General features: G+C 39.2%; 17 non-coding genes across 17 annotated transcripts; 9 read left to right on the top strand and 8 right to left on the bottom strand.

Annotated features, from left to right (window-relative positions):
* Window positions 1–421: 421 nt before the first annotated feature.
* Window positions 422–493, top strand: TRNAQ-CUG (transfer RNA glutamine (anticodon CUG)). The gene has a single exon. It is a non-coding gene; the product is annotated as a tRNA-Gln (tRNA).
* Window positions 494–1,750: 1,257 nt separating this feature from the next.
* Window positions 1,751–1,822, top strand: TRNAQ-CUG (transfer RNA glutamine (anticodon CUG)). The gene has a single exon. It is a non-coding gene; the product is annotated as a tRNA-Gln (tRNA).
* An 881-nt stretch (window positions 1,823–2,703) lies between these two features.
* On the bottom strand, window positions 2,704–2,775 carry TRNAQ-UUG (transfer RNA glutamine (anticodon UUG)). Its single transcript has one exon. It is a non-coding gene; the product is annotated as a tRNA-Gln (tRNA).
* A 2,350-nt stretch (window positions 2,776–5,125) lies between these two features.
* Window positions 5,126–5,197, top strand: TRNAQ-CUG (transfer RNA glutamine (anticodon CUG)). The gene has a single exon. It is a non-coding gene; the product is annotated as a tRNA-Gln (tRNA).
* A 913-nt stretch (window positions 5,198–6,110) lies between these two features.
* Window positions 6,111–6,182, bottom strand: TRNAQ-UUG (transfer RNA glutamine (anticodon UUG)). The gene has a single exon. It is a non-coding gene; the product is annotated as a tRNA-Gln (tRNA).
* Window positions 6,183–6,441: 259 nt separating this feature from the next.
* Window positions 6,442–6,513, top strand: TRNAQ-CUG (transfer RNA glutamine (anticodon CUG)). Its single transcript has one exon. It is a non-coding gene; the product is annotated as a tRNA-Gln (tRNA).
* An 881-nt stretch (window positions 6,514–7,394) lies between these two features.
* TRNAQ-UUG (transfer RNA glutamine (anticodon UUG)) lies at window positions 7,395–7,466 on the bottom strand. The gene has a single exon. It is a non-coding gene; the product is annotated as a tRNA-Gln (tRNA).
* A 2,368-nt stretch (window positions 7,467–9,834) lies between these two features.
* TRNAQ-CUG (transfer RNA glutamine (anticodon CUG)) lies at window positions 9,835–9,906 on the top strand. Its single transcript has one exon. It is a non-coding gene; the product is annotated as a tRNA-Gln (tRNA).
* Window positions 9,907–10,819: 913 nt separating this feature from the next.
* Window positions 10,820–10,904, bottom strand: TRNAQ-UUG (transfer RNA glutamine (anticodon UUG)). Its single transcript has one exon. It is a non-coding gene; the product is annotated as a tRNA-Gln (tRNA).
* Window positions 10,905–12,109: 1,205 nt separating this feature from the next.
* Window positions 12,110–12,181, bottom strand: TRNAQ-UUG (transfer RNA glutamine (anticodon UUG)). Its single transcript has one exon. It is a non-coding gene; the product is annotated as a tRNA-Gln (tRNA).
* A 2,356-nt stretch (window positions 12,182–14,537) lies between these two features.
* TRNAQ-CUG (transfer RNA glutamine (anticodon CUG)) lies at window positions 14,538–14,609 on the top strand. Its single transcript has one exon. It is a non-coding gene; the product is annotated as a tRNA-Gln (tRNA).
* Window positions 14,610–15,522: 913 nt separating this feature from the next.
* TRNAQ-UUG (transfer RNA glutamine (anticodon UUG)) lies at window positions 15,523–15,594 on the bottom strand. The gene has a single exon. It is a non-coding gene; the product is annotated as a tRNA-Gln (tRNA).
* A 259-nt stretch (window positions 15,595–15,853) lies between these two features.
* TRNAQ-CUG (transfer RNA glutamine (anticodon CUG)) lies at window positions 15,854–15,925 on the top strand. The gene has a single exon. It is a non-coding gene; the product is annotated as a tRNA-Gln (tRNA).
* Window positions 15,926–16,806: 881 nt separating this feature from the next.
* On the bottom strand, window positions 16,807–16,878 carry TRNAQ-UUG (transfer RNA glutamine (anticodon UUG)). Its single transcript has one exon. It is a non-coding gene; the product is annotated as a tRNA-Gln (tRNA).
* A 2,385-nt stretch (window positions 16,879–19,263) lies between these two features.
* Window positions 19,264–19,335, top strand: TRNAQ-CUG (transfer RNA glutamine (anticodon CUG)). Its single transcript has one exon. It is a non-coding gene; the product is annotated as a tRNA-Gln (tRNA).
* A 1,257-nt stretch (window positions 19,336–20,592) lies between these two features.
* Window positions 20,593–20,664, top strand: TRNAQ-CUG (transfer RNA glutamine (anticodon CUG)). The gene has a single exon. It is a non-coding gene; the product is annotated as a tRNA-Gln (tRNA).
* An 881-nt stretch (window positions 20,665–21,545) lies between these two features.
* On the bottom strand, window positions 21,546–21,617 carry TRNAQ-UUG (transfer RNA glutamine (anticodon UUG)). Its single transcript has one exon. It is a non-coding gene; the product is annotated as a tRNA-Gln (tRNA).
* Window positions 21,618–23,679: the final 2,062 nt, after the last annotated feature.

The raw sequence follows: 23,679 nt of genomic DNA, 5'->3' as shown, positions 1-23,679 counted from the left end.
GTGTATAAACTGAGGAGATCACCAGTTCAATTACCTGTGAACGCATTTTGAAGCTCATTCACAACCAGTTCATGCCCGTTCTCTCCATTTTGGCTTTCTGGCTGGCCGAGGGGCCCTTCAGTAATGTTCTTTGCTAACCATTACACCATGGGCCCCTTGCTGGTGCAACCTGACAGAGTTGTAACAGAAATGAGAATCGAGATCTCATGCATCATTTTAACAAACTCATATTCCTAGCCCACGGATATTATGCAAATGTGGAACTGTTTAGTTGGTTGTTGCGCAATAGCAAACTCTTTGCTTTACAGCTCATTTGGATAGGATTCTTCCTCTGGAGGCATAAGATAAAAGAATATTGCATACATTCTCTAAAAGGCTCTTTTTTTGCTGCAATGACGTTCATCATGTTACTAAGTATGTAGGTTCCATGGTGTAATGGTTAGCACTCTGGACTCTGAATCCAGCGATCCGAGTTCAAATCTCGGTGGGACCTTGGGAATTATTGTGTTTGTTTTCCTCTCAGTGTCTTGTTTTAATAGCAATGACGCTGCTGTGTCGCCCACTTTCATAGCATTATTCCCTGGGTGCATTTGAAAAAAGAAAGATTTTCCATGGATGACGCTCTTTAGCCACAATGAAACCCACCACTTTCTGTGGTGTGAAAGACCCATGGTGTAATGGTAGCACCCTGGAGGTTGAATCCAATAATTTGCATTCAAATCTCTGTAAGAGTTTACCATCAGTCGAACCTTTCCCTTATCGTTTATTGTGGATGTCTTCTTTGAAGAAAGGTATGATCCAACTAAAGTAAGTACATTCACGAATGGGCCCTTGGTCGGTACAAACAGTATTTATACACCTCAGGCCTTTTGTGAATTAAGAAAAGTGTGTTCTTCGTTCTATTTTTCATCTCAAACTGATACCTTCATTTTACAAACATGTAAAGACTGTTAAGACGCTTGATTAATATCATTGATTCTGAATGTGGTCGCTTTTCATAGGATTAACCCTTTAACAATTTTGAAAGAGAATGGCGATACAATAGAGCTGCTTTTCCCAAAATGGTATTATTAATGTTGTTGCTGCATCTTCAAGTAAAAAGAGAATCCATTGGGTCACAGATTGAGCATGTTTCTTAACATTGAGTTAAGTTTGAAAATTTCAAATCTTTTATGTATGTTTCCGATGCAGATCTGCCCATCGACTCAGAATGACCTCACTGTTCATACATTTAAAAAAAATGCATAAAGGTTAAGGTGCTAGGCGCAAAAGTGGATTTTTATGAAAAGTTATGCCAGAGAGTGAGAGCGAAAATGAATACCCTACACCACTAACCTTATGAATATTACTATCTTTGGCCTATAATTTAAGACAACAAGGAGACAAAGCGTGTTAGAGCAAGAGAGAGGTTCCACCGAGACTTGAACCCGAGACGTGAACTCGGATCGCTGGATTCAAAGTCCAAAGTGCTAACTATTACACCATGGAACCCTTGTTGAGCAGAGCTTCATAAGGGCAATGAGAATATAGGGCACAGTCAAGATTTTTACTGACCTATAGTAACCGTTTACTGATATTATATCGAAGCAGCACTGTTGCTGTTGGATGCTGTGCAATCGCAAAGTATTGGCTTCATGTCTCATTTGGATCAAATTCTTCCTCTGGAGTCTAATGATATAGGAATATTACATATTTTCTCTGATGTGCTCTGTTTTTCCAGAATGAAGTGCATTATGCTACTGAATATGTGGGTTCCATGGTGTAATGGTTAGCACTCTGGACTCTGAATCCAGCGATCTGAGTTCAAGTCTCGGTGGGACCTTGGGGCTGCTTCTCTTTTAGAGTTGCCTTTCATTTGCAGATAGATATAACAGCAATAGCTTTGCTTTACAGCCCACTTTGATGGCAGTCTTCTTTGACCAAAGAATATTAATAGTTTCTGGGGATGACTCTCTTTTGCCACAAAGAAACTGCCCACTCTCATATCTCCAAAGCTCCAAGGTATAATGGCTATTAAACTGGCTTTTGATCTCAGCGATTTGCATTGAAAGCCCAGGAGGCCCCTAAAATCAGTTGAATTGTTTCCTGATAATTTAGAGTTTATTTCTTCTTTCGAGAAAGGTGTGATCCAAATAAAGTAAGTACATTTAAACAAGGGCACTTGATCAGTAAATGCACTACTTTCTAGAACTCATAACTCTTGTAAGTTATAAAAAGTTTGCTCTCCATACAGTTTGTCAACTCAAAGAATTACATTTTTTACACATTTAATAAGACCATCAAATTGCTTGAAACATAGGAATGATTGTGAAAGTGAATATGATTCACCAAAATAATTCTATAACATTTTTTAATGTTAATAAAATAGGGCTTTTTCCAATCTTTTCACATCAATGTTGTTTCTGCATGTTCCAGTGAGCAGAGAATCTACTGCACATAGTGTGTACATTTTTCTTTTCATAGAGTTAAGGTTGGACATTATTCATCTGTGGAAAATGTTTCTGAGAGATATCTGGGTGCCCACTCTGATTGACCTTAGGGATTGTACATTAACGATATGTAGTTGCATCACTGTATTGGTATCAGGCACCAAAGTGCATTTAAATGTAATGTCGTGCAGAGAGAGTCGACTGAACTTCTGAATATTAACTCTGTTGAATTGTAATTTGAGAAATTAGAAAATGGAGTGTAAGAGCAAGATAACGGTCCCACCGAGACTTGAACTCGGATCGTTGGATTCAAAGTCCAAAGTGCTAACCATTACACCATGGAACCCTTGCAAGATGCACCTGAGAGCGTTGAATCAGAAATGGCAATATAGAGCACATTTACAATTTTTACAGATTCATAGTCCCAATTGACTGATATCATACAAACACAGCGATGTTGTCGATTGACGTTGTGCTATAGCAATCTCTGTGCTTTATAGAGCATGTAGATCAAATTCTTCCTCTTGAGGCATATGATTAAGCAATATTAAATATTGTTTCTGACTGCCTCTGTTTTGGCATAATGAAGTTCAGCATTTGCGGAAGTATTTAGGTTCCATGGTCTAATGGTTAGTAGGCTGGACTCTGAATTTAGTAATCTGACATGTTATAGCTATATTTTGTTTTCCTTTGGGTGTATTGTCATTTTATGCACATAGATTTCCTAGCAGTGGCTGTGATGAATAGTTCAATTTGATAGCAGCTTCCTTTTGAGAATTTGAAAAAAAAAGAATTAAATAGTCTCTCTGGATGACTCTGCTTTGATTTCTATGTGCACATCCCTTTTGCGTTTCAGAGGGATTGACCAACATACACAACAGTGCTTGGAAGACCTCTTCCTCCCTCATGGCATGTAAAGCTAACCTCTCTCCTACCGTGTGTTTTTTTACTTTTTAACTTCCCCTTCCGAGTCATGATCATGTAACTGAATTTACATTTTTAGATTTTAACTGCAGTAGTTGCTTGTTTTTCATTTTTATTTTTTGTGTACGCATACATCCCTTTTTGTGGGGAGGGGGGAGTGATGTCTGTTTACTTATATTAGCTAATATAGGTCATTTTATGTCCGCTTACAATATGTGTCAGGATTTTTTATGTCGTTTCCAATCAATGTCTAATATCAAGTGGTTTGCAGCAGTCATACAAAGGCACGTAACACCCCCAAAACACCTACATAAGTTAGAAATACTCCGGAAGAGTACTCAGTTTACGAAAAGGCGGTGAATCCCAAATAGAACTGTAAATGCAAGCTAGCAAGCAGACTGTGCACCCCTGTTTGGAACTATGACCTGTGTGTTGCCCTCTATTAACAGAACAATGTAACTGCAGCCCATGTCACATAAAATAGAAAGTAGAGATTATGCAAATTAACTCCCAGAAGAGCCTGGTGTCACCCCAAAAGGTGTCATGCTTTTCACACCAAGAAACATCCACACATAGATCCCTGCGAACCTCAAAAACGTACAGGAAACCCTGTCCAGCGCTTTGCTCCCAGAGGAGATAAGGTTGAAAAACCACCCTATGTTAAAAGTGTCCATAATCCATGCCAGCTGCCCTGTCTATAGAACCTGGCCGTTCGGGGCCTAGGGGCATGAGTGGAAGGGCTTAACCTGCCTGGGTTCTTGGGCATGGTTTCATCATGCCTCAGTTTACAATGGCACTCTGCCACTTTGTCAGGCTTTAAAGAAGCCTGACTCCTGCAGAGCAAAAGATCTGATTATTTCCTTACATGTTTTGTACGTAAGAATGCGGATGGTGCTCTGAGCCTCCTATGGTGGTTATTAAGCATGGTATACATACCATAGCATGTAACTGTGCCTACAAATGGAACATTTTGTTCAGTTATTAGGGAGTTGTGAAAATGGCAAAATCAAATTGCCATTACTGACACAGACCAGCTGCCGCTGTCCGGACATTTCGTCGAAAGACATTTCGTCGAAAGACATTTGGTCGACGTAATTTGGTCGAAAGCCAAATGGTCGATTTTTTTATTTATTTATATATATATTTTTTAAGTTGTAGTTTACGGAAAAAAAGGGGGTTGGGGGGACCCCCCAAACCCCCCCCAAAAAAAAATGTGAAAATAAAAAACAAAGCAATTCGACCATTTGGTTTTCGACCAAATGGTTTCGACCAATTGTCCTGTCGACAAATTTTTTTCGACGAAATGTCTGGCAACCCAGCTGCCGACTGTTGCTATTGACAGGAGTTCCAGGTGTATAAACTGAGGAGATCACCAGTTCAATTACCTGTGAACGCATTTTGAAGCTCATTCACAACCAGTTCATGCCCGTTCTCTCCATTTTGGCTTTCTGGCTGGCCGAGTGGCCCTTCAGTAATGTTCTTTGCTAACCATTACACCATGGGCCCCTTGCTGGTGCAACCTGACAGAGTTGTAACAGAAATGAGAATCGAGATCTCATGCATCATTTTAACAAACTCATATTCCTAGCCCACGGATATTATGCAAATGTGGAACTGTTTAGTTGGTTGTTGCGCAATAGCAAACTCTTTGCTTTACAGCTCATTTGGATAGGATTCTTCCTCTGGAGGCATAAGATAAAAGAATATTGCATACATTCTCTAAAAGGCTCTTTTTTTGCTGCAATGACGTTCATCATGTCACTAAGTATGTAGGTTCCATGGTGTAATGGTTAGCACTCTGGACTCTGAATCCAGCGATCAGAGTTCAAATCTCGGTGGGACCTTGGGAATTACTGTGTTTGTTTTCCTCTCAGTGTCTTGTTTTAATAGCAATGACGCTGCTATGTCGCCCACTTTCATAGCATTATTCCCTGGGTGCATTTGAAAAAAGAAAGATTTTCCATGGATGACGCTCTTTAGCCACAATGAAACCCACCACTTTCTGTGGTGTGAAAGACCCATGGTGTAATGGTAGCACCCTGGAGGTTGAATCCAATAATTTGCATTCAAATCTCTGTAAGAGTTTACCATCAGTCAAACCTTTCCCTTATGGTTTATTGTGGATGTCTTCTTTGAAGAAAGGTATGATCCAACTAAAGTAAGTACATTCACGAATGGGCCCTTGGTCGGTACAAACAGTATTTATACACCTCAGGCCTTTTGTGAATTAAGAAAAGTGTGTTCTTCGTTCTATTTTTCATCTCAAACTGATACCTTCATTTTACAAACATGTAAAGGCTGTTAAGACGCTTGATTAATATCATTGATTCTGAATGTGGTCGCTTTTCATAGGATTAACCCTTTAACAATTTTGAAAGAGAATGGCGATACAATAGAGCTGCTTTTCCCAAAATGGTATTATTAATGTTGTTGCTGCATCTTCAAGTAAAAAGAGAATCCATTGGGTCACAGATTGAGCATGTTTCTTAACATTGAGTTAAGTTTGAAAATTTCAAATCTTTTATGTATGTTTCCGATGCAGATCTGCCCATCGACTCAGAATGACCTCACTGTTCATACATTTAAAAAAAATGCATAAAGGTTAAGGTGCTAGGCACAAAAGTGGATTTTTATGAAAAGTTATGCCAGAGAGTGAGAGCGAAAATGAATACCCTACACCACTAACCTTATGAATATTACTATCTTTGGCCTATAATTTAAGACAACAAGGAGACAAAGTGTGTTAGAGCAAGAGAGAGGTTCCACCGAGACTTGAACTCGGATCGCTGGATTCAAAGTCCAAAGTGCTAACCATTACACCATGGAACCCTTGTTGAGCAGAGCTTCATAAGGGCAATGAGAATATAGGGCACAGTCAAGATTTTTACTGACCTATAGTAACCGTTTACTGATATTATATCGAAGCAGCACTGTTGCTGTTGGATGCTGTGCAATCGCAAAGTATTGGCTTCATGTCTCATTTGGATCAAATTCTTCCTCTGGAGTCTAATGATATAGGAATATTACATATTTTCTCTGATGTGCTCTGTTTTTCCAGAATTAAGTGCATCATGCTACTGAATATGTGGGTTCCATGGTGTAATGGTTAGCACTCTGGACTCTGAATCCAGCGATCCAAGTTCAAGTCTCGGTGGGACCTTGGGGCTGCTTCTCTTTTAGAGTTGCCTTTCATTTGCAGATAGATATAACAGCAATAGCTTTGCTTTACAGCCCACTTTGATGGCAGTCTTCTTTGACCAAAGAATATTAATAGTTTCTGGGGATGACTCTCTTTTGCCACAAAGAAACTGCCCACTCTCGTATCTCCAAAGCTCCAAGGTATAATGGCTATTAAACTGGCTTTTGATCTCAGCGATTTGCATTGAAAGCCCAGGAGGCCCCTAAAATCAGTTGAATTGTTTCCTGATAATTTAGAGTTTATTTCTTCTTTCGAGAAAGGTGTGATCCAAATAAAGTAAGTACATTTAAACAAGGGCACTTGATCAGTAAATGCACTACTTTCTAGAACTCATAACTCTTGTAAGTTATAAAAAGTTTGCTCTCCATACAGTTTGTCAACTCAAAGAATTACATTTTTTACACATTTAATAAGACCATCAAATTGCTTGAAACATAGGAATGATTGTGAAAGTGAATATGATTCACCAAAATAATTGTATAACATTTTTTAATGTTAATAAAATAGGGCTTTTTCCAATCTTTTCACATCAATGTTGTTTCTGCATGTTCCAGTGAGCAGAGAATCTACTGCACATAGTGTGTACATTTTTCTTTTCATAGAGTTAAGGTTGGACATCATTCATCTGTGGAAAATGTTTCTGAGAGATATCTGGGTGCCCACTCTGATTGACCTTAGGGATTGTACATTAACGATATGTAGTTGCATCACTGTATTGGTATCAGGCACCAAAGTGCATTTAAATGTAATGTCGTGCAGAGAGAGTCGACTGAACTTCTGAATATTAACTCTGTTGAATTGTAATTTGAGAAATTAGAAAATGGAGTGTAAGAGCAAGATAACGGTCCCACCGAGACTTGAACTCGGATCGTTGGATTCAAAGTCCAAAGTGCTAACCATTACACCATGGAACCCTTGCAAGATGCACCTGAGAGCGTTGAATCAGAAATGGCAATATAGAGCACATTTACAATTTTTACAGATTCATAGTCCCAATTGACTGATATCATACAAACACAGCGATGTTGTCGATTGACGTTGTGCTATAGCAATCTCTGTGCTTTATAGAGCATGTAGATCAAATTCTTCCTCTTGAGGCATATGATTAAGCAATATTAAATATTGTTTCTGACTGCCTCTGTTTTGGCATAATGAAGTTCAGCATTTGCGGAAGTATTTAGGTTCCATGGTCTAATGGTTAGTAGGCTGGACTCTGAATTTAGTAATCTGACATGTTATAGCTATATTTTGTTTTCCTTTGGGTGTATTGTCATTTTATGCACATAGATTTCCTAGCAGTGGCTGTGATGAATAGTTCAATTTGATAGCAGCTTCCTTTTGAGAATTTGAAAAAAAAGAATTAAATAGTCTCTCTGGATGACTCTGCTTTGATTTCTATGTGCACATCCCTTTTGCGTTTCAGAGGGATTGACCAACATACACAACAGTGCTTGGAAGACCTCTTCCTCCCTCATGGCATGTAAAGCTAACCTCTCTCCTACCGTGTGTTTTTTTACTTTTTAACTTCCCCTTCCGAGTCATGATCATGTAACTGAATTTACATTTTTAGATTTTAACTGCAGTAGTTGCTTGTTTTTCATTTTTATTTTTTGTGTACGCATACATCCCTTTTTGTGGGGAGGGGGGAGTGATGTCTGTTTACTTATATTAGCTAATATAGGTCATTTTATGTCCGCTTACAATATGTGTCAGGATTTTTTATGTCGTTTCCAATCAATGTCTAATATCAAGTGGTTTGCAGCAGTCATACAAAGGCACGTAACACCCCCAAAACACCTACATAAGTTAGAAATACTCCGGAAGAGTACTCAGTTTATGAAAAGGCGGTGAATCCCAAATAGAACTGTAAATGTAAGCTAGCAAGCAGACTGTGCACCCCTGTTTGGAACTATGACCTGTGTGTTGCCCTCTATTAACAGAACAATGCAACTGCAGCCCATGTCACATAAAATAGAAAGTAGAGATTATGCAAATTAACTCCCAGAAGAGCCTGGTGTCACCCCAAAAGGTGTCATGATTTTCACACCAAGAAACATCCACACATAGATCCCTGCGAACCTCAAAAACGTACAGGAAACCCTGTCCAGCGCTTTGCTCCCAGAGGAGATAAGGTTGAAAAACCACCCTATGTTAAAAGTGTCCATAATCCATGCCAGCTGCCCTGTCTATAGAACCTGGCCGTTCGTGGCCTAGGGGCATGAGTGGAAGGGTTTAACCTGCCTGGGTTCTTGGGCATGGTTTCATCATGCCTCAGTTTACAATGGCACTCTGCCACTTTGTCAGGCTTTAAAGAAGCCTGACTCCTGCAGAGCAAAAGATCTGATTATTTCCTTACATGTTTTGTACGTAAGAATGCGGATGGTGCTCTGAGCCTCCTATGGTGGTTATTAAGCATGGTATACATACCATAGCATGTAACTGTGCCTACAAATGGAACATTTTGTTCATTTATTAGGGAGTTGTGAAAATGGCAAAATCAAATTGCCATTACTGACACAGACCAGCTGCCGCTGTCCGGACATTTAGTCGAAAGACATTTCGTCGAAAGACATTTGGTCGACGTAATTTGGTCGAAAGCCAAATGGTCGAATTTTTTTATTTATTTATATATATATTTTTTAGGTTGTAGTTTAGGGAAAAAAAGGGGTTTTTAGAAAAAAAGGGGGTTGGGGGGACCCCCCAACCCCCCCCCAAAAAAAAATGTGAAAATAAAAAACAAAGCAATTCGACCATTTGGTTTTCGACCAAATGGTTTCGACCAATTGTCCTGTCGACAAATTTTTTTCGACGAAATGTCTGGCAACCCAGCTGCCGACTGTTGCTATTGATAGGAGTTCCAGGTGTATAAACTGAGGAGATCACCAGTTCAATTACCTGTGAACGCATTTTGAAGCTCATTCACAACCAGTTCATGCCCGTTCTCTCCATTTTGGCTTTCTGGCTGGCCGAGGGGCCCTTCAGTAATGTTCTTTGCTAACCATTACACCATGGGCCCCTTGCTGGTGCAACCTGACAGAGTTGTAACAGAAATGAGAATCGAGATCTCATGCATCATTTTAACAAACTCATATTCCTATCCCACGGATATTATGCAAATGTGGAACTATTTAGTTGGTTGTTGCGCAATAGCAAACTCTTTGCTTTACAGCTCATTTGGATAGGATTCTTCCTCTGGAGGCATAAGATAAAAGAATATTGCATACATTCTCTAAAAGGCTCTTTTTTTGCTGCAATGACGTTCATCATGTCACTAAGTATGTAGGTTCCATGGTGTAATGGTTAGCACTCTGGACTCTGAATCCAGCGATCCGAGTTCAAATCTCGGTGGGACCTTGGGAATTATTGTGTTTGTTTTCCTCTCAGTGTCTTGTTTTAATAGCAATGACGCTGCTGTGTCGCCCACTTTCATAGCATTATTCCCTGGGTGCATTTGAAAAAAGAAAGATTTTCCATGGATGACGCTCTTTAGCCACAATGAAACCCACCACTTTCTGTGGTGTGAAAGACCCATGGTGTAATGGTAGCACCCTGGAGGTTGAATCCAATAATTTCCATTCAAATCTCTGTAAGAGTTTACCATCAGTCGAACCTTTCCCTTATCGTTTATTGTGGATGTCTTCTTTGAAGAAAGGTATGATCCAACTAAAGTAAGTACATTCACGAATGGGCCCTTGGTCGGTACAAACAGTATTTATACACCTCAGGCCTTTTGTGAATTAAGAAAAGTGTGTTCTTCGTTCTATTTTTCATCTCAAACTGATACCTTCATTTTACAAACATGTAAAGACTGTTAAGACGCTTGATTAATATCATTGATTCTGAATGTGGTCGCTTTTCATAGGATTAACCCTTTAACAATTTTGAAAGAGAATGGCGATACAATAGAGCTGCTTTTCCCAAAATGGTATTATTAATGTTGTTGCTGCATCTTCAAGTAAAAAGAGAATCCATTGGGTCACAGATTGAGCATGTTTCTTAACATTGAGTTAAGTTTGAAAATTTCAAATCTTTTATGTATGTTTCCGATGCAGATCTGCCCATCGACTCAGAATGACCTCACTGTTCATACATTTAAAAAAAATGCATAAAGGTTAAGGTGCTAGGCGCAAAAGTGGATTTTTATGAAAAGTTATGCCAGAGAGTGAGAGCGAAAATGAATACCCTACACCACTAACCTTATGAATATTACTATCTTTGGCCTATAATTTAAGACAACAAGGAGACAAAGTGTGTTAGAGCAAGAGAGAGGTTCCACCGAGACTTGAACCCGAGACTTGAACTCGGATCGCTGGATTCAAAGTCCAAAGTGCTAACCATTACACCATGGAACCCTTGTTGAGCAGAGCTTCATAAGGGCAATGAGAATATAGGGCACAGTCAAGATTTTTACTGACCTATAGTAACCGTTTACTGATATTATATCGAAGCAGCACTGTTGCTGTTGGATGCTGTGCAATCGCAAAGTATTGGCTTCATGTCTCATTTGGATCAAATTCTTCCTCTGGAGTCTAATGATATAGGAATATTACATATTTTCTCTGATGTGCTCTGTTCTTCCAGAATGAAGTGCATTATGCTACTGAATATGTGGGTTCCATGGTGTAATGGTTAGCACTCTGAATCCAGCGATCTGAGTTCAAGTCTCGGTGGGACCTTGGGGCTGCTTCTCTTTTAGAGTTGCCTTTCATTTGCAGATAGATATAACAGCAATAGCTTTGCTTTACAGCCCACTTTGATGGCAGTCTTCTTTGACCAAAGAATATTAATAGTTTCTGGGGATGACTCTCTTTTGCCACAAAGAAACTGCCCACTCTCATATCTCAAAAGCTCCAAGGTATAATGGCTATTAAACTGGCTTTTGATCTCAGCGATTTGCATTGAAAGCCCAGGAGGCCCCTAAAATCAGTTGAATTGTTTCCTGATAATTTAGAGTTTATTTCTTCTTTCGAGAAAGGTGTGATCCAAATAAAGTAAGTACATTTAAACAAGGGCACTTGATCAGTAAATGCACTACTTTCTAGAACTCATAACTCTTGTAAGTTATAAAAAGTTTGCTCTCCATACAGTTTGTCAACTCAAAGAATTACATTTTTTACACATTTAATAAGACCATCAAATTGCTTGAAACATAGGAATGATTGTGAAAGTGAATATGATTCACCAAAATAATTGTATAACATTTTTTAATGTTAATAAAATAGGGCTTTTTCCAATCTTTTCACATCAATGTTGTTTCTGCATGTTCCAGTGAGCAGAGAATCTACTGCACATAGTGTGTACATTTTTCTTTTCATAGAGTTAAGGTTGGACATTATTCATCTGTGGAAAATGTTTCTGAGAGATATCTGGGTGCCCACTCTGATTGACCTTAGGGATTGTACATTAACGATATGTAGTTGCATCACTGTATTGGTATCAGGCAGCAAAGTGCATTTAAATGTAATGTCGTGCAGAGAGAGTCGACTGAACTTCTGAATATTAACTCTGTTGAATTGTAATTTGAGAAATTAGAAAATGGAGTGTAAGAGCAAGATAACGGTCCCACCGAGACTTGAACTCGGATCGTTGGATTCAAAGTCCAAAGTGCTAACCATTACACCATGGAACCCTTGCAAGATGCACCTGAGAGCGTTGAATCAGAAATGGCAATATAGAGCACATTTACAATTTTTACAGATTCATAGTCCCAATTGACTGATATCATACAAACACAGCGATGTTGTCGATTGACGTTGTGCTATAGCAATCACTGTGCTTTATAGAGCATGTAGATCAAATTCTTCCTCTTGAGGCATATGATTAAGCAATATTAAATATTGTTTCTGACTGCCTCTGTTTTGGCATAATGAAGTTCAGCATTTGCGGAAGTATTTAGGTTCCATGGTCTAATGGTTAGTAGGCTGGACTCTGAATTTAGTAATCTGACATGTTATAGCTATATTTTGTTTTCCTTTGGGTGTATTGTCATTTTATGCACATAGATTTCCTAGCAGTGGCTGTGATGAATAGTTCAATTTGATAGCAGCTTCCTTTTGAGAATTTGAAAAAAAAAGAATTAAATAGTCTCTCTGGATGACTCTGCTTTGATTTCTATGTGCACATCCCTTTTGCGTTTCAGAGGGATTGACCAACATACACAACAGTGCTTGGAAGACCTCTTCCTCCCTCATGGCATGTAAAGCTAACCTCTCTCCTACCGTGTGTTTTTTTACTTTTTAACTTCCCCTTCCGAGTCATGATCATGTAACTGAATTTACATTTTTAGAATTTAACTGCAGTAGTTGCTTGTTTTTCATTTTTATTTTTTGTGTACGCATACATCCCTTTTTGTGGGGAGGGGGGAGTGATGTCTGTTTACTTATATTAGCTAATATAGGTCATTTTATGTCCGCTTACAATATGTGTCAGGATTTTTTATGTCGTTTCCAATCAATGTCTAATATCAAGTGGTTTGCAGCAGTCATACAAAGGCACGTAACACCCCCAAAACACCTACATAAGTTAGAAATACTCCGGAAGAGTACTCAGTTTATGAAAAGGCGGTGAATCCCAAATAGAACTGTAAATGTAAGCTAGCAAGCAGACTGTGCACCCCTGTTTGGAACTATGACCTGTGTGTTGCCCTCTATTAACAGAACAATGTAACTGCAGCCCATGTCACATAAAATAGAAAGTAGAGATTATGCAAATTAACTCCCAGAAGAGCCTGGTGTCACCCCAAAAGGTGTCATGCTTTTCACACCAAGAAACATCCACACATAGATCCCTGCGAACCTCAAAAACGTACAGGAAACCCTGTCCAGCGCTTTGCTCCCAGAGGAGATAAGGTTGAAAAACCACCCTATGTTAAAAGTGTCCATAATCCATGCCAGCTGCCCTGTCTAGTTCGGGGCCTAGGGGCATGAGTGGAAGGGTTTAACCTGCCTGGGTTCTTGGGCATGGTTTCATCATGCCTCAGTTTACAATGGCACTCTGCCACTTTGTCAGGCTTTAAAGAAGCCTGACTCCTGCAGAGCAAAAGATCTGATTATTTCCTTACATGTTTTGTACGTAAGAATGCGGATGGTGCTCTGAGCCTCCTATGGTGGTTATTAAGCATGGTATACATACCATAGCATGTAACTGTGCCTACAAATGGAACATTTTGTTCAGTTATTAGGGAGTTGTGAAAATGGCAAAATCAAATTGCCATTACTGACACAGACCAGCTGCCGCTGTCCGGACATTTAGTCGAAAGACATTTCGTCGAAAGACATTTGGTCGACGTAATTTGGTCGAAAGCCAAATGGTCGATATTTTTATTTATTTATATATATTTTTTTTAGGTTGTAGTTTAGGGAAAAAAAGGGGGTTTTAGAAAAAAAGGGGGTTGGGGGGACCCCCAAACCCCCCCCCAAAAAAAAAAGTGAAAATAAAAAACAAAGCAATTCGACCATTTGGTTTTCGACCAAATGGTTTCGACCAATTGTCCTGTCGACAAATTTTTTTCGACGAAATGTCTGGCAACCCAGCTGCCGACTGTTGCTATTGACAGGAGTTCCAGGTGTATAAACTGAGGAGATCACCAGTTCAATTACCTGTGAACGCATTTTGAAGCTCATTCACAACCAGTTCATGCCCGTTCTCTCCATTTTGGCTTTCTGGCTGGCCGAGGGGCCCTTCAGTAATGTTCTTTGCTAACCATTACACCATGGGCCCCTTGCTGGTGCAACCTGACAGAGTTGTAACAGAAATGAGAATCGAGATCTCATGCATCATTTTAACAAACTCATATTCCTAGCCCACGGATATTATGCAAATGTGGAACTGTTTAGTTGGTTGTTGCGCAATAGCAAACTCTTTGCTTTACAGCTCATTTGGATAGGATTCTTCCTCTGGAGGCATAAGATAAAAGAATATTGCATACATTCTCTAAAAGGCTCTTTTTTTGCTGCAATGACGTTCATCATGTCACTAAGTATGTAGGTTCCATGGTGTAATGGTTAGCACTCTGGACTCTGAATCCAGCGATCCGAGTTCAAATCTCGGTGGGACCTTGGGAATTACTGTGTTTGTTTTCCTCTCAGTGTCTTGTTTTAATAGCAATGACGCTGCTGTGTCGCCCACTTTCATAGCATTATTCCCTGGGTGCATTTGAAAAAAGAAAGATTTTCCATGGATGACGCTCTTTAGCCACAATGAAACCCACCACTTTCTGTGGTGTGAAAGACCCATGGTGTAATGGTAGCACCCTGGAGGTTGAATCCAATAATTTGCATTCAAATCTCTGTAAGAGTTTACCATCAGTCGAACCTTTCCCTTATCGTTTATTGTGGATGACTTCTTTGAAGAAAGGTATGATCCAACTAAAGTAAGTACATTCACGAATGGGCCCTTGGTCGGTACAAACAGTATTTATACACCTCAGGCCTTTTGTGAATTAAGAAAAGTGTCTTCTTCGTTCTATTTTTCATCTCAAACTGATACCTTCATTTTACAAACATGTAAAGACTGTTAAGACGCTTGATTAATATCATTGATTCTGAATGTGGTCGCTTTTCATAGGATTAACCCTTTAACAATTTTGAAAGAGAATGGCGATACAATAGAGCTGCTTTTCCCAAAATGGTATTATTAATGTTGTTGCTGCATCTTCAAGTAAAAAGAGAATCCATTGGGTCACAGATTGAGCACGTTTCTTAACATTGAGTTAAGTTTGAAAATTTCAAATCTTTTATGTATGTTTCCGATGCAGATCTGCCCATCGACTCAGAATGACCTCACTGTTCATACATTTAAAAAAAATGCATAAAGGTTAAGGTGCTAGGCACAAAAGTGGATTTTTATGAAAAGTTATGCCAGAGAGTGAGAGCGAAAATGAATACCCTACACCACTAACCTTATGAATATTACTATCTTTGGCCTATAATTTAAGACAACAAGGAGACAAAGTGTGTTAGAGCAAGAGAGAGGTTCCACCGAGACTTGAACTCGGATCGCTGGATTCAAAGTCCAAAGTGCTAACCATTACACCATGGAACCCTTGTTGAGCAGAGCTTCATAAGGGCAATGAGAATATAGGGCACAGTCAAGATTTTTACTGACCTATAGTAACCGTTTACTGATATTATATCGAAGCAGCACTGTTGCTGTTGGATGCTGTGCAATCGCAAAGTATTGGCTTCATGTCTCATTTGGATCAAATTCTTCCTCTGGAGTCTAATGATATAGGAATATTACATATTTTCTCTGATGTGCTCTGTTTTTCCAGAATAAAGTGCATCATGCTACTGAATATGTAGGTTCCATGGTGTAATGGTTAGCACTCTGGACTCTGAATCCAGCGATCTGAGTTCAAGTCTCGGTGGGACCTTGGGGCTGCTTCTCTTTTAGAGTTGCCTTTCATTTGCAGATAGATATAACAGCAATAGCTTTGCTTTACAGCCCACTTTGATGGCAGTCTTCTTTGACCAAAGAATATTAATAGTTTCTGGGGATGACTCTCTTTTGCCACAAAGAAACTGCCCACTCTCATATCTCCAAAGCTCCAAGGTATAATGGCTATTAAACTGGCTTTTGATCTCAGCGATTTGCATTGAAAGCCCAGGAGGCCCCTAAAATCAGTTGAATTGTTTCCTGATAATTTAGAGTTTATTTCTTCTTTCGAGAAAGGTGTGATCCAAATAAAGTAAGTACATTTAAACAAGGGCACTTGATCAGTAAATGCACTACTTTCTAGAACTCATAACTCTTGTAAGTTATAAAAAGTTTGCTCTCCATACAGTTTGTCAACTCAAAGAATTACATTTTTTACACATTTAATAAGACCATCAAATTGCTTGAAACATAGGAATGATTGTGAAAGTGAATATGATTCACCAAAATAATTGTATAACATTTTTTAATGTTAATAAAATAGGGCTTTTTCCAATCTTTTCACATCAATGTTGTTTCTGCATGTTCCAGTGAGCAGAGAATCTACTGCACATAGTGTGTACATTTTTCTTTTCATAGAGTTAAGGTTGGACATTATTCATCTGTGGAAAATGTTTCTGAGAGATATCTGGGTGCCCACTCTGATTGACCTTAGGGATTGTACATTAACGATATGTAGTTGCATCACTGTATTGGTATCAGGCACCAAAGTGCATTTAAATGTAATGTCGTGCAGAGAGAGTCGACTGAACTTCTGAATATTAACTCTGTTGAATTGTAATTTGAGAAATTAGAAAATGGAGTGTAAGAGCAAGATAACGGTCCCACCGAGACTTGAACTCGGATCGTTGGATTCAAAGTCCAAAGTGCTAACCATTACACCATGGAACCCTTGCAAGATGCACCTGAGAGCGTTGAATCAGAAATGGCAATATAGAGCACATTTACAATTTTTACAGATTCATAGTCCCAATTGACTGATATCATACAAACACAGCGATGTTGTCGATTGACGTTGTGCTATAGCAATCTCTGTGCTTTATAGAGCATGTAGATCAAATTCTTCCTCTTGAGGCATATGATTAAGCAATATTAAATATTGTTTCTGACTGCCTCTGTTTTGGCATAATGAAGTTCAGCATTTGCGGAAGTATTTAGGTTCCATGGTCTAATGGTTAGTAGGCTGGACTCTGAATTTAGTAATCTGACATGTTATAGCTATATTTTGTTTTCCTTTGGGTGTATTGTCATTTTATGCACATAGATTTCCTAGCAGTGGCTGTGATGAATAGTTCAATTTGATAGCAGCTTCCTTTTGAGAATTTGAAAAAAAAAGAATTAAATAGTCTCTCTGGATGACTCTGCTTTGATTTCTATGTGCACATCCCTTTTGCGTTTCAGAGGGATTGACCAACATACACAACAGTGCTTGGAAGACCTCTTCCTCCCTCATGGCATGTAAAGCTAACCTCTCTCCTACCGTGTGTTTTTTTACTTTTTAACTTCCCCTTCCGAGTCATGATCATGTAACTGAATTTACATTTTTAGATTTTAACTGCAGTAGTTGCTTGTTTTTCATTTTTATTTTTTGTGTACGCATACATCCCTTTTTGTGGGGAGGGGGGAGTGATGTCTGTTTACTTATATTAGCTAATATAGGTCATTTTATGTCCGCTTACAATATGTGTCAGGATTTTTTATGTCGTTTCCAATCAATGTCTAATATCAAGTGGTTTGCAGCAGTCATACAAAGGCACGTAACACCCCCAAAACACCTACATAAGTTAGAAATACTCCGGAAGAGTACTCAGTTTATGAAAAGGCGGTGAATCCCAAATAGAACTGTAAATAATAATAATAATAATAATAATATAATAAATGTAAGCTAGCAAGCAGACTGTGCACCCTTGTTTGGAACTATGACCTGTGTGTTGCCCTCTATTAACAGAACAATGCAACTGCAGCCCATGTCACATAAAATAGAAAGTAGAGATTATGCAAATTAACTCCCAGAAGAGCCTGGTGTCACCCCAAAAGGTGTCATGCTTTTCACACCAAGAAACATCCACACATAGATCCCTGCGAACCTCAAAAACGTACAGGAAACCCTGTCCAGCGCTTTGCTCCCAGAGGAGATAAGGTTGAAAAACCACCCTATGTTAAAAGTGTCCATAATCCATGCCAGCTGCCCTGTCTAGTTCGGGGCCTAGGGGCATGAGTGGAAGGGTTTAACCTGCCTGGGTTCTTGGGCATGGTTTCATCATGTCTCAGTTTACAATGGCACTCTGCCACTTTGTCAGGCTTTAAAGAAGCCTGACTCCTGCAGAGCAAAAGATCTGATTATTTCCTTACATGTTTTGTACGTAAGAATGCGGATGGTGCTCTGAGCCTCCTATGGTGGTTATTAAGCATCGTATACATACCATAGCATGTAACTGTGCCTACAAATGGAACATTTTGTTCAGTTATTAGGGAGTTGTGAAAATGGCAAAATCAAATTGCCATTACTGACACAGACCAGCTGCCGCTGTCCGGACATTTAACGAAAGACATTTCGTCGAAAGACATTTGGTCGACGTAATTTGGTCGAAAGCCAAATGGTCGATTTTTTTATTTATTTATATATATATTTTTTAGATTGTAGTTTAGGGAAAAAAAGGGGTTTTTAGAAAAAAAGGGGGTTGGGGGGACCCCCCAAACCCCCCCCCCAAAAAAATGTGAAAATAAAAAACAAAGCAATTCGACCATTTGGTTTTCGACCAAATGGTTTCGACCAATTGTCCTGTCGACAAATTTTTTTCGACGAAATGTCTGGCAACCCAGCTGCCGACTGTTGCTATTGACAGGAGTTCCAGGTGTATAAACTGAGGAGATCACCAGTTCAATTACCTGTGAACGCATTTTGAAGCTCATTCACAACCAGTTCATGCCCGTTCTCTCCATTTTGGCTTTCTGGCTGGCCGAGGGGCCCTTCAGTAATGTTCTTTGCTAACCATTACACCATGGGCCCCTTGCTGGTGCAACCTGACAGAGTTGTAACAGAAATGAGAATCGAGATCTCATGCATCATTTTAACAAACTCATATTCCTAGCCCACGGATATTATGCAAATGTGGAACTGTTTAGTTGGTTGTTGCGCAATAGCAAACTCTTTGCTTTACAGCTCATTTGGATAGGATTCTTCCTCTGGAGGCATAAGATAAAAGAATATTGCATACATTCTCTAAAAGGCTCTTTTTTTGCTGCAATGACGTTCATCATGTTACTAAGTATGTAGGTTCCATGGTGTAATGGTTAGCACTCTGGACTCTGAATCCAGCGATCCGAGTTCAAATCTCGGTGGGACCTTGGGAATTATTGTGTTTGTTTTCCTCTCAGTGTCTTGTTTTAATAGCAATGACGCTGCTGTGTCTCCCACTTTCATAGCATTATTCCCTGGGTGCATTTGAAAAAAGAAAGATTTTCCATGGATGACGCTCTTTAGCCACAATGAAACCCACCACTTTCTGTGGTGTGAAAGACCCATGGTGTAATGGTAGCACCCTGGAGGTTGAATCCAATAATTTGCATTCAAATCTCTGTAAGAGTTTACCATCAGTCGAACCTTTCCCTTATCGTTTATTGTGGATGTCTTCTTTGAAGAAAGGTATGATCCAACTAAAGTAAGTACATTCACGAATGGGCCCTTGGTCGGTACAAACAGTATTTATACACCTCAGGCCTTTTGTGAATTAAGAAAAGTGTGTTCTTCGTTCTATTTTTCATCTCAAACTGATACCTTCATTTTACAAACATGTAAAGACTGTTAAGACGCTTGATTAATATCATTGATTCTGAATGTGGTCGCTTTTCATAGGATTAACCCTTTAACAATTTTGAAAGAGAATGGCGATACAATAGAGCTGCTTTTCCCAAAATGGTATTATTAATGTTGTTGCTGCATCTTCAAGTAAAAAGAGAATCCATTGGGTCACAGATTGAGCATGTTTCTTAACATTGAGTTAAGTTTGAAAATTTCAAATCTTTTATGTATGTTTCCGATGCAGATCTGCCCATCGACTCAGAATGACCTCACTGTTCATACATTTAAAAAAAATGCATAAAGGTTAAGGTGCTAGGCGCAAAAGTGGATTTTTATGAAAAGTTATGCCAGAGAGTGAGAGCGAAAATGAATACCCTACACCACTAACCTTATGAATATTACTATCTTTGGCCTATAATTTAAGACAACAAGGAGACAAAGCGTGTTAGAGCAAGAGAGAGGTTCCACCGAGACTTGAACCCGAGACGTGAACTCGGATCGCTGGATTCAAAGTCCAAAGTGCTAACTATTACACCATGGAACCCTTGTTGAGCAGAGCTTCATAAGGGCAATGAGAATATAGGGCACAGTCAAGATTTTTACTGACCTATAGTAACCGTTTACTGATATTATATCGAAGCAGCACTGTTGCTGTTGGATGCTGTGCAATCGCAAAGTATTGGCTTCATGTCTCATTTGGATCAAATTCTTCCTCTGGAGTCTAATGATATAGGAATATTACATATTTTCTCTGATGTGCTCTGTTTTTCCAGAATGAAGTGCATTATGCTACTGAATATGTGGGTTCCATGGTGTAATGGTTAGCACTCTGGACTCTGAATCCAGCGATCTGAGTTCAAGTCTCGGTGGGACCTTGGGGCTGCTTCTCTTTTAGAGTTGCCTTTCATTTGCAGATAGATATAACAGCAATAGCTTTGCTTTACAGCCCACTTTGATGGCAGTCTTCTTTGACCAAAGAATATTAATAGTTTCTGGGGATGACTCTCTTTTGCCACAAAGAAACTGCCCACTCTCATATCTCCAAAGCTCCAAGGTATAATGGCTATTAAACTGGCTTTTGATCTCAGCGATTTGCATTGAAAGCCCAGGAGGCCCCTAAAATCAGTTGAATTGTTTCCTGATAATTTAGAGTTTATTTCTTCTTTCGAGAAAGGTGTGATCCAAATAAAGTAAGTACATTTAAACAAGGGCACTTGATCAGTAAATGCACTACTTTCTAGAACTCATAACTCTTGTAAGTTATAAAAAGTTTGCTCTCCATACAGTTTGTCAACTCAAAGAATTACATTTTTTACACATTTAATAAGACCATCAAATTGCTTGAAACATAGGAATGATTGTGAAAGTGAATATGATTCACCAAAATAATTCTATAACATTTTTTAATGTTAATAAAATAGGGCTTTTTCCAATCTTTTCACATCAATGTTGTTTCTGCATGTTCCAGTGAGCAGAGAATCTACTGCACATAGTGTGTACATTTTTCTTTTCATAGAGTTAAGGTTGGACATTATTCATCTGTGGAAAATGTTTCTGAGAGATATCTGGGTGCCCACTCTGATTGACCTTAGGGATTGTACATTAACGATATGTAGTTGCATCACTGTATTGGTATCAGGCACCAAAGTGCATTTAAATGTAATGTCGTGCAGAGAGAGTCGACTGAACTTCTGAATATTAACTCTGTTGAATTGTAATTTGAGAAATTAGAAAATGGAGTGTAAGAGCAAGATAACGGTCCCACCGAGACTTGAACTCGGATCGTTGGATTCAAAGTCCAAAGTGCTAACCATTACACCATGGAACCCTTGCAAGATGCACCTGAGAGCGTTGAATCAGAAATGGCAATATAGAGCACATTTACAATTTTTACAGATTCATAGTCCCAATTGACTGATATCATACAAACACAGCGATGTTGTCGATTGACGTTGTGCTATAGCAATCTCTGTGCTTTATAGAGCATGTAGATCAAATTCTTCCTCTTGAGGCATATGATTAAGCAATATTAAATATTGTTTCTGACTGCCTCTGTTTTGGCATAATGAAGTTCAGCATTTGCGGAAGTATTTAGGTTCCATGGTCTAATGGTTAGTAGGCTGGACTCTGAATTTAGTAATCTGACATGTTATAGCTATATTTTGTTTTCCTTTGGGTGTATTGTCATTTTATGCACATAGATTTCCTAGCAGTGGCTGTGATGAATAGTTCAATTTGATAGCAGCTTCCTTTTGAGAATTTGAAAAAAAAAGAATTAAATAGTCTCTCTGGATGACTCTGCTTTGATTTCTATGTGCACATCCCTTTTGCGTTTCAGAGGGATTGACCAACATACACAACAGTGCTTGGAAGACCTCTTCCTCCCTCATGGCATGTAAAGCTAACCTCTCTCCTACCGTGTGTTTTTTTACTTTTTAACTTCCCCTTCCGAGTCATGATCATGTAACTGAATTTACATTTTTAGATTTTAACTGCAGTAGTTGCTTGTTTTTCATTTTTATTTTTTGTGTACGCATACATCCCTTTTTGTGGGGAGGGGGGAGTGATGTCTGTTTACTTATATTAGCTAATATAGGTCATTTTATGTCCGCTTACAATATGTGTCAGGATTTTTTATGTCGTTTCCAATCAATGTCTAATATCAAGTGGTTTGCAGCAGTCATACAAAGGCACGTAACACCCCCAAAACACCTACATAAGTTAGAAATACTCCGGAAGAGTACTCAGTTTACGAAAAGGCGGTGAATCCCAAATAGAACTGTAAATGCAAGCTAGCAAGCAGACTGTGCACCCCTGTTTGGAACTATGACCTGTGTGTTGCCCTCTATTAACAGAACAATGTAACTGCAGCCCATGTCACATAAAATAGAAAGTAGAGATTATGCAAATTAACTCCCAGAAGAGCCTGGTGTCACCCCAAAAGGTGTCATGCTTTTCACACCAAGAAACATCCACACATAGATCCCTGCGAACCTCAAAAACGTACAGGAAACCCTGTCCAGCGCTTTGCTCCCAGAGGAGATAAGGTTGAAAAACCACCCTATGTTAAAAGTGTCCATAATCCATGCCAGCTGCCCTGTCTATAGAACCTGGCCGTTCGGGGCCTAGGGGCATGAGTGGAAGGGCTTAACCTGCCTGGGTTCTTGGGCATGGTTTCATCATGCCTCAGTTTACAATGGCACTCTGCCACTTTGTCAGGCTTTAAAGAAGCCTGACTCCTGCAGAGCAAAAGATCTGATTATTTCCTTACATGTTTTGTACGTAAGAATGCGGATGGTGCTCTGAGCCTCCTATGGTGGTTATTAAGCATGGTATACATACCATAGCATGTAACTGTGCCTACAAATGGAACATTTTGTTCAGTTATTAGGGAGTTGTGAAAATGGCAAAATCAAATTGCCATTACTGACACAGACCAGCTGCCGCTGTCCGGACATTTCGTCGAAAGACATTTCGTCGAAAGACATTTGGTCGACGTAATTTGGTCGAAAGCCAAATGGTCGATTTTTTTATTTATTTATATATATATTTTTTAAGTTGTAGTTTACGGAAAAAAAGGGGGTTGGGGGGACCCCCCAAACCCCCCCCAAAAAAAAATGTGAAAATAAAAAACAAAGCAATTCGACCATTTGGTTTTCGACCAAATGGTTTCGACCAATTGTCCTGTCGACAAATTTTTTTCGACGAAATGTCTGGCAACCCAGCTGCCGACTGTTGCTATTGACAGGAGTTCCAGGTGTATAAACTGAGGAGATCACCAGTTCAATTACCTGTGAACGCATTTTGAAGCTCATTCACAACCAGTTCATGCCCGTTCTCTCCATTTTGGCTTTCTGGCTGGCCGAGGGGCCCTTCAGTAATGTTCTTTG

Source organism: Ambystoma mexicanum, chromosome 5p (assembly GCF_040938575.1).
Source record: "Ambystoma mexicanum isolate Mex_15411 chromosome 5p, UKY_AmexF1_1, whole genome shotgun sequence".
Taxonomy (NCBI): domain Eukaryota; kingdom Metazoa; phylum Chordata; class Amphibia; order Caudata; family Ambystomatidae; genus Ambystoma; species Ambystoma mexicanum.
The sequence above is the reverse complement of the archived record's forward strand: the minus strand, read 5'-3'. Positions and strand labels throughout refer to the sequence as shown.